The following is a 10123-nucleotide window of genomic DNA, read 5'->3' on the forward strand; positions in this document are numbered from 1 at the left end:
CATTAAAATCAGTAGATTGTGCATAAATATCCATACTTCTGATTCTCTTGAAAACATGGCCAACTGGCCTGCTTTCCAGCATGAGTGAAGTGGAGGAAAGGCCACTCCCAGAGGTAAGGCCTGTGCTGCCCAGATTCCAACAATGCTACCTAGTCCTTAGTATCATATCTCCTGCCTCCTGGGGCCATGAGTTTGTGGGAGCTAGACTTCTAGCTCTCTTAAAATAAAGACTACTTTTGTCTTGATCAACTTTGACTTTGAAGCCTTTAACCCAGAACCTAGAACACAGTTCTTCCTTGTACAGTTGTTGGATGCTATAAAACATCTTGTGGATGCATATGACATTTCTCCCAATACTGAAACCATGTAATGGAAATACTGATCTACCCTAGATCTTTGCTGCAGCCTGGCATCATAGGTGCCCCTATGTCTGCCATTAGACCCACTACCTAAAGCCAGTTGTATGTCCCTGGGCTGTCCCTGAAGTCTTCACTTTGCCATTTGACAATTTATCCTCCTAATAATCTCCTCTCCCAATAAGACAGCAATGCATATCATCAAGTGGCTAGGAAGATGACATGAAATCACGAGTGTCCAACAGGGCCCCTAATATCCATTTTCATGAGGTACTTAGCAGTTTTTTCTCCAAGTAGACAAGGTTCTCCATCTTCTCAGATGTCCATGCAGATCAGTTTGATTTTCCAGCCAAGCTACAAAGAAGAGATTACAGTTCAATTCTCTGTATTCTGAGAAGCATCAAAGGCCACTTGCCAAGGACACTGATGAAGGTAAGGATTTTATCGAAAGTTTTGTGTATTTTTTCAGATCTTTCAGTGGCCTAAAGGGGAAAACCAGAGTAGGTCAGAGCATATATAACTAGGAGCTCCTGGTCACCACTACCTGCTAAGAACCCAAACTTCCCTGAGTATCTTGATCCATGAAGGAGGCATGAAGTGGCTTGTGCTCCTTGGGCTGGTGGTCTTCTCAGAGTGCATAGTCAAGTAAGTAGGGGACTGTAAGTCTCAGCATATTCCTTTCTCAGATTTTTCTTTTCATATGATTATTCTTCCACTCATCAGGTTATGAAGGGAATGTAATATTTCCCTAAGAGTCTTAAAGCTCAACTCTTACTTATTGATAAGTAGTGTGCTATAGGAACTGTGGATCCCAAGGTCTTGGTGTAGATTTGTGTTGCACAATTCTTGGGGTCCAGTCATGTCATGACCTGTTGAAAATGCAACTCTTTGCAATTTTTCAGTGCACAGTCTATACAGATGTCAATGTGGTCCTGTGGAAAAGCACTTTTTACATTTTATTCAACATGTCCTCTTTTTTCCCTGTCTACTTCAGTGTGTATATGCCTATGTCTGCATCTCTGTATCACTGTCATTTATCTCTCCATCACTTTGGAAGTCACTGGAAGTGTATTTCTACTTGTGTTGGTTTCTTTTGATTTTTCATTTGACTCATCCTTCTTTCTCAAGCTTCTGAATTTCCTTTACTTCTTCCCTATATCTTGGCTTCTTCTTTCAACTCTTTCTTCTCTTTCAACTTAGAGAAAGATACACTGTTTTATATCTGACAAGCAGTATGAACACAGCCAAATCAGAAACCTCTTGCATTTCAAATTGCTTCCTTGGTAAAAGAGGATAAGAGTCCCCCTTCTATCTCCTTCCTTGAGATTCTCTGAGAAGGAATGAGTGGGATGGCAACAGCAATGTTAATGGCTGTCATTGTTGACACTTCCTATTTATCAGGTACCTTATATCCATCACTTCACTTATCACCAAGATATTCTATTTGGAGGGTTTGTATTGTTACATTCCACCATTTCACCTAAGAGGAGACTGACACACTACATGGTCATATGGCTTACCCAAGATTGCAGAACAGAACCTGTATTCAAATCTATGCCTTTACCATGATATATGCATAAAATTCTGATGATAATGTGCCTCACAAAAATGATTAGAAAATAAACAAGGCCATTGCCATGACATTTATACCTTAACACTGACACCTTGTTGTAGTATCTTCTTTGTTTTCTTTGTCAAATGCTCAGTGAAAGAATACCTCTAAGGAGATTGAAGACCGTGAGAAACACCCTCAGTGAAAAAAAAAAAAAAAAAAGATGATGAACAGTTTCCTGAAGGAGCATGCTTACAGACTGTCCCAGATTTCTTTTCGTGGCTCAAATCTGACTATTCGCCCACTGAGAAACATCATGGATGTGAGTATTTTGGAAGGATGGCACTCCACAAAGCCCCCTGGTGCTCTAGCTGAGCACTGGGGCTCACCTGGAGGGGCCAGGTGGAATGTCGGGGTTGGGGTTCCTGCAGGAGGCAGAAACACTGGAAAACAGGGACCCCACCCAGAGGAGAAGGCACTCACATCGTCAACTGTTGGTCTTTGTGACTGGGCCTGGCAATTACCAGGTGGCAGGTAAATATCCATTTCTGTGTCAAACGTGTCATTTGTTTGAGGGCGATTGTTCATTCTGAATGATGTGAGCCACTCAATTACAGATAAAGAGTGAACCATCAGTGATTAAAAGGTAGAACCAACTGCAAAGCAATTGTGAATTCCCAGGCAGAGGAATTCAGTTTCCACAGATGCAAGAACAACAGCAGGAAAAAGTTACTGAATCTGTATTCCATGTATGGTCATAAGAATCACTGTGGTTACTGTTTTTAGATTAGAAAAACGGATTATTTTGTATTCAAGAGTGCCCATGCCAGCCTGAGAAATAGGCAAAGAGTAAATACATGTCAAATGAAAGGTTCACCTATGTGGTGTTGATTCGATGTGGCCTGAATTTAGAGGGAATGGCTGGGGTTGAACAAGAAGGACCTCCTGGAGAAGCCGGTGCTAAAGTTGGGTTTGAAGAGATTACAGAGCTTGTCAAATGAAGGTACCAGGACTTCCCTGAGTGTCCAGCAGTCCTGGATGCCCAGTGGTTATGCCTCTGGGCTTCCCATGCAGGCGGTACCACTTCAATGCCTGGTCATAGAGTCAGTATCCAGCATACAATGTAGCACAGGAAAAATATATCAAATGCAGATACCTCTGTGAACAAAGTCTGTGAGCTGCACAGTGGTTAGAAAGTGATCTCAAGAGATACATGACACCCAGAGGGAGGCATCTGTGTGGGAATAGAGGGTAGCCAGTTCTGCACAACCCACTCCCTCTTTTTCCCTGTAGATGCTCTATGTGGGTAACATCACCATAGAAATACCCTCTCAGGAATTCCAGGTTATCTTTGACACAGGTTCATCTGACTAGTGTGTGCCCTCCATCTTTTGCACCAGTTCAGCCCGTTGTGAGTACAGACACCCCGTACCTGGACCATCCTTCACTTGCCCTGCCACCCTGTTTCCACCCTTGGAACCTGATGACACTCATCTCTTGTTTCTGCAGCTACACAGGTTAGGTTCAGACATCTTCAGTCTTCCACCTTCCCGTCTACCAATAAGACCTTCAGCATCACCTATGGATCTGGGAGAATGAAAGGAGTTGTTGTTCATGACACAGTTTGGGTAATGGTGTAACAAATTCTGAGGCAGGACTGGCTATGGAGTGACCACTACTTGCAAAACAGATGCAGGACAATCTGGCAGGACCCTTCTTAGCCTAACTCCCATAGATATTGGCCATCTTATCCACAGGGTCATGTCTCTGGGGAGGCAGTGCCCATGGTGGCGCATCAGGAAACAAATTAGCTAACCCAGAGAGTGGCTTGAGGTGTGGACTTGCAGCTCCTCTGTCTATGAGCAGTTCAAGGTTCATTTTGCTGGGAGCGAGAAGAAAGGATAAAAGAACCCACTTTTATATTCACAAACCATTCAAGAAACTTTAAGGTGATAACTGTTTTAATCCTGCAACAACCCCACACAGCAGTTGCACTGGTTAGCTCATGAGACATATGAGAAAACTGAGGTGCAGACAGCAAGGGCCTTGCTGAGGGCACACATGGGATAAAAGGTGGAGTTAGGCTGGCTTTTCAGGACTGAAGTTGTTGAAAAGCAACTGTTTGGGGACAGGATAAAACTGATTGGGGGACCCTGGGGGCAGTCAAGGGTTTCAGGTTTCCAGAGTGGAAAACTAGGGTCCCTGAGAAGTCAAGGGACCTGATAAATGAGTTCTCACCCTAGAGGACCCTTCAGAGTCTAAAAACCTATGTCCTGTCTCCCCCCAAATACTTGAGTATGTCCCCTCTCTCTCATTCTCTCTCATACATACTCACAGAAATACACACATATCCCCAAAAGTGAAGTTCCCAGGCAGTAATTTCATAGAACCCTGCAAGCAAGATTGTGTTTTCAGCTTCTGTCTTCCTGGACAGTTGCAGAATCCACAGTGCCTTACAGAGAATGCAATCCATTCCTGTCACTGGGTCATGCCAAAGAGAAGGCTATCTTGCTCTCGATCGTTTTGTCCACAAGGTGGCACCAAAGGGTCCTGGCCTGACTCTTGGTTGCCCCACCTGGACAGAAGTCACAAGGCCAATTTGACTCACTCAGGTGGTGTTTTTCAGAGGGGCAGATGTTTTAAAATTCACAGCATCTCTCAAATGGAACGCAAATTCCCCTCCCATCTTGGTCTAACCGTCTGAGGTCCACCAAAGACACAGCCCAGCCTCAATTCTTCTTTTAGGATGTAATGGCAATGCACCCCAGCCCAGTCCTAGTCCCACTTCATATATCTGTTAGTGGGAATACTCTTCTCTCCTACAGATTGGGGACCTTGTACGTACTGACCAGCAGTTTGGTCTAAGCATGGAGGAATATGGGTTTGAGGATATACCTTTTGAAGGTGTCTCGGGCTTGAACTACCCCAACATATCCCTCACTGGAGCCATCCCCATCTTTGACAAGCTGACGAATCAAGGTGCCATTTCTGAGCCTGTTTTTGCCTTCTATTTGAGCAAGTAAGTCTGAGATGGACAAGCCCTATCTCCAAATTAGCTGTAGAATGCTTTCAGTTGCACGAAAATTATAGAACACTTGATAAAGAAGTATCCTGAGAGATAATCTAGCCAAGGATAACTACGGACTCAGGGCCCTACCTGGTTTCACCCCTGGCTTTTATAAATAAAAGTTTATTGGAACACAACCCTACTCCTGGGCTCAATACCAGTAACTTGGTCTAGGGGGGTGAGTGAGGAGGAAGGTGAATGGAAGGCAACAGGAAACAAATTGAAGGAAAGGCATTAGGATTTGCTTATGAATTTGATAAGGAAGGAAGGAAAAGGATGGCAGATATCTTTCCTTCCTCGTTAGCATATCACTGGGAGCCCATGTCCAGCTATCCAATTTGTAGGAGCAAGTGAGAGACGAAAGTGTGGGACACAAAAGTGTGGGACCCCTTGTTCAAGAAATATTAGGCATTTCAATACTGGAAGAGAAGAGGTGGGGTCCCTTCTGAGTGTGGGGCTCTTTGGACAGTAGAGGTCACAGGCCAGTAGAGCCAACTTTGGGTGACCTGAACCTGCAAAGAGTCAGACACGACTGAGCGACTGAACTGAACCGAACTGAACTGAACCCACACCCTTAAAACTCCCAGGGACTGGTTTTCTTGAAAAATGACAGGTGGACAAGGGGAAAGCCAAAACACTTCAGAACCCTGTCCTCTGAGGTGTCTGAACACTCAGGTCGCTGGAGGTCCAGGGCGTCCAGAAGACATAGTGGGTGGAGCCAAGCCAATTGATTCACCTTCTAACCTCCATTGTGCCACTCTTTAGCCAGTAACAGGGCTCAGTCTGGATCTCAATCACTCCTAGACTCAATTTCTGCATCTGTACGTGGAGACTGTATTAGGGCCTTGATGGGTGGACAAGCACAGCTCTCTGACAGTGCTGTTTTTACTGTCCTCCAAGGATCCCCCCATCACTTCTCTCTACAGAGACAAGCGGGAGGGCAGTGTGGTGATGTTTGGTGGGGTGGACAATCGCTACTAGAAGGGAGAGCTCAACTGGGTACCATTGATCCAAGCAGGCGACTGGATTGTACACAAGGACTGGTAAGCCTCTCCCTCTGAGGGTCAGCCCAAGTGATGCTCCCACTACTATACATGGACACAGGCAGACACACACAAATGCATTCTCAGACACAGTCACACATATACACACCACCTGCAATGACAGAGAGACCCACAGACACATGGACACCCACAGCAGACACATATAAACATGCACATAGACACATAAAAAAATGCATAGCTAGTCAGACACAAGCACACACAGACACATACAAACACACATACAAACAAACACACAAGCGCATAGATGCACAAACAACCCATGGGTTCATAATCTTCAGGCCTTCTGAGCAAGGCTCTGACCAGGGCCCTAAAAGGGTCCAGAGAGGTCTGTGCATCTAGGAGAGGGCTGTGCCCACTGCCCTAAGAGGTGGAGAGCATGGTTAGAGGACTCTACAGTGTGGTGAACAGAGGATCAGGGAAAATTTCTCCAGCCTGAACAGAGCTATGATAACATGACCAACTGTCCAGAGCTACCTAGGACATAGGAAGTTCTCAGTACAGAAAAATGTCATTTTAAAAACAGGGACAGTCTTGAGAAAATGGGGAAAACTGGTCTTCTTAGGGAGCAGCTACCAGCAGTGAAGACAGGTTTGCTGTAGTCTTAAGACATGAAAGCAACTAATAAAAAAGACAGGGGCTATAATAGAGAATCAGGAAGGTGGATCCAAGAGTGACCTGAGGATAGGATTCTGCGTGATACCCTCAGAGAAAAGCTGACCTGTCCTTTGGAGTTTCTGTGGGCTAGTCATGTGTTTCATGGCCAGGGTTTCAGGGTCTGAGCTGGTTGTAGGAGCAGTGCTGAGAGACACCCTCTTCCTGAGAAGCTCCTCTCTCCTGCTACTATGAGAGTTTGCTGCCTCTGCGAATCTCCATCTTCACTCTGTGTGTGACCCGTTATTTGTTCCCCACAAGATACAGCTCTCTGGATGTTTCTTGTTTTCTCAGTCTTCATTCACTTATTGAACAGACAAGCATTGGGCATCCACTGTGTGCCAGGCACTTTAGGGAGGCAAGGAGAATAAAACTCGCCCTCACATCTAAGAAGGAAGATGTATTGAAGTGACTCTCCCACATAGTGAATTGTAACTTTGGTACATGCTAGACATGAGGAGGAGAAGGCAATGGCAACCCTCTCCAGTACTTTGCCTGGACAATCACAGGGACGGTGGAGCCTGGTGGGCTGCCCTCTATGAGGTCGAACAGAGTCAGACAGGACTAAAGTGAGTTAGCAGCAGTAGCAGCAGCAGACATGAGGAAGGGTCTACAGAGAGTGACTAAGACAGGAGACTGATAATCACCTAGGGAAAGACTTCCTGAAAACAATACAATTAAGCTGGAATCTGGAATATGAGAAGAAATTTACTAGTCAAAAGGGAGTGGAGTTCTCTAGGAAGGAAGACCAGCTTGTTTCAAGGTACCAACAACCTTGTGTATTCAAGTACTGCATTCGAGGATGTCGAGAAAGGTGCTGTGTCGAGAGCAAAGGAAAAGAGGGCGAGAGATGAAGGGCTGTTTAGGAGACAGTCGGGGAGGGGACAACTCTGAGGAGACTCAGAGTGACCTTGATGCCAGCTTTCTTCCATTGTCTCTCAGCATCTCCATGAGAAGAGAGGTTATTGCTTGTTCTGACAGCTGCGAGGCCATTGTTGACACCGGGATATCACTGATCCAAGGGCCAAGAACACCGGTCGATAACATACAGAAGCTCATCGGCGCCAAGCCACAGGGTTCCAAGGTGAACGGTCATGCCCCAGGGTCACTCCCATTCTCCACACACAACAAGGATCACCAGGGCCAACCTCTCACCCTCTCGCTCTAACAGCACTACGTTTCATGTTCTGTGGTCAATAACCTACCCTCTATTGTCTTCACCATCAATGGCATCAACTACCCAGTGCCAACTCAAGCCTACATCCTCAAGGTGAGGGGACAACACTGAGGGTTGGTTCTCAAACTGGAGCTTGCAGGAACACTTGGGCTGCTCCTGGGAGGAGGGCGTCCTCTGGAGGCCATGTCACACCATTGCAAATGCCTCTGAGCCCAGTTGCTGGGCCAGTGCCTCCCACAAAACCAGTCACTTGAGAGTAAAGGGCTGTGTGGGACACTGATCTTCCTGAAATATGTGGAGAGGCCACACCATATGCCATGGTGGGAGTCAGGGAGAGGGGAACACTAAGGTCCTCAGTCCTCAAAGTGCTTTAATTTAATCTGAACCCTTAGGTGCATGACCATGAAATTCAGCTCTAGCAGTCCCAGAAATAGGCCATGTTACAAGGAGAATGGCTGGGGACAGTCCCAATGTGATATCCCAGCATAAGTTAACAGTCTCCCTTCCCTCCTCAAAGTTTTCCTGGTTTGGACAATAAATTACATTGTCAGCCTAGGTCTGGGCTGCATCTTCCCCTTGCTCCGGCCAGGTAATTCCTTTGTGAGTTGGGGTACCTGGTCCCTCTGTGGGGAGTTGAATGCTAATGTGAATAAATGGTGCACAGTGACTGCTCAGCCCCGGCACAGGGTGGAGGCTTCATGTCTGCTCTCTGCGGGAGTTCAGAGCAGGCTGATGGGCTTAAAGAAGGCATTGAGGAAGAGAGAATTTCAGGAATTCTAAAACCAGAAACTCATTGAGCCATATGGAAGGTTTCTTGATTCTAGGCAAAACTGCACTGGATTCCATGCAAATGGCATCCCAAAGTGCTCTGCACTGGGGCACTGGGGACTTACTCCGGGTGATGAGGGCTACAGACTGACCAGTGGGGATGGGGAACCAGAGTAAGTTACCGAGCCAAGCCTGGAGTGGCCAAAGAGGGTAAGTGCGGGCTGAAGGAGGCTTTTCAGAGTTCCTGAGTTAAGTCTTCAGGAACGTGTTGTGGTCACTGTTCAATTTATGATGAATAACCGACAATGAGTTGCTGTTTAGCACAGGGAAATCTGCTCAGTTATATGACAGCCAGGATGTCACAGGACATCCAGGGTACACAGATGCATACTGTTAAGTCCCTGTACTGTCCACCTAAAACTCAGAATATTGTTAATAAGCTATACTCCTATACAAAATAAAGTTTTTTTTAATAAAGTATGGATTATGGGGATGCATGACAAGAATCAGCATTCTCTGCAGAGAAAACAAGGAGTAGGAGCCAGAAGGAAAGAAACAGGGAGTGAGAACTATGGACAACTTGTTCTTTTCTAAAAAAATTATATTGAACTGGGGCTAATCTTCAGTTGTGTGTTAAATTCTGCTGCACAGCAATGTGACTCAGTTATATACATTGAAAATACATATTTTTTCTTATTCTTTTTCATGTGGCTTATGATTGGATATTTAATATATTTCCTTATGCTCTACAGTAGGACTTTGCTGTTTTTCATTCCTCTGTTTCCCCAAATCCCAGTCCTCCCCTCCCCAACACCCTTCCTCATGGCAATCTCATGTCTTGGCCCTTTGCGGTTGTGGATGAACTCTCATATCCCCTGCTACTGAGAAAATCCCTTGATACGTACCAAAAGTGGGAAATAAAACAAAGAATAGTGCTGGGTTTGGATATTGGGGGGACTCGCCTGTAAGGGCTCATGCTGAATGGTGTGTGTCTCTGACTCCCCCAGGATTATAGAGGCCACTGCTATACCACCTTTGAAGTTAACATAGTGAGGATATCTAGAAAGACCTGGATGCTGGGTGACATCTTCCTGAGGGTATATTTCTTAGTCTTTGATCGAGGAAATGACAGGATTGGCCTGGCACAGGCAGTGTAAATGCTTGGAGTGGTTCAGGAATCAGTAAGGCCACTCCTAACACACACTCACTCACACTTTGGGCACTGCTGCCCAGCATGCTTGTGAACTGTATTTGGTGGTCTGCACACCCTATTCTCAGTAAAGAATAAAGGGGTTCGCTCTTAATGGTGCTGAAACAAATGGTTGCCTCTGTTTGTGTTTGGGAGTGAAGCATCTAGAACCAAGTCTGAATCAAAATTGAGAGGAGCCTTACTCCAACTAGCTTCAAAGAAAACGGAGACTCATTGCAATGATTCTGGGAATCCAGGACACAAGAATCAGAGCAAATACAAAGATCTCAGTAACTGGA

General features: G+C 45.6%; 1 pseudogene; it reads left to right on the plus strand.

Moving 5' to 3' along the window:
* LOC102179750 lies at positions 949 to 9792 on the plus strand (annotated as a pseudogene).

This window comes from Capra hircus, chromosome 29 (genome assembly GCF_001704415.2).
Source record: "Capra hircus breed San Clemente chromosome 29, ASM170441v1, whole genome shotgun sequence".
In the NCBI taxonomy this organism is placed as follows: Eukaryota; Metazoa; Chordata; class Mammalia; order Artiodactyla; family Bovidae; genus Capra; species Capra hircus.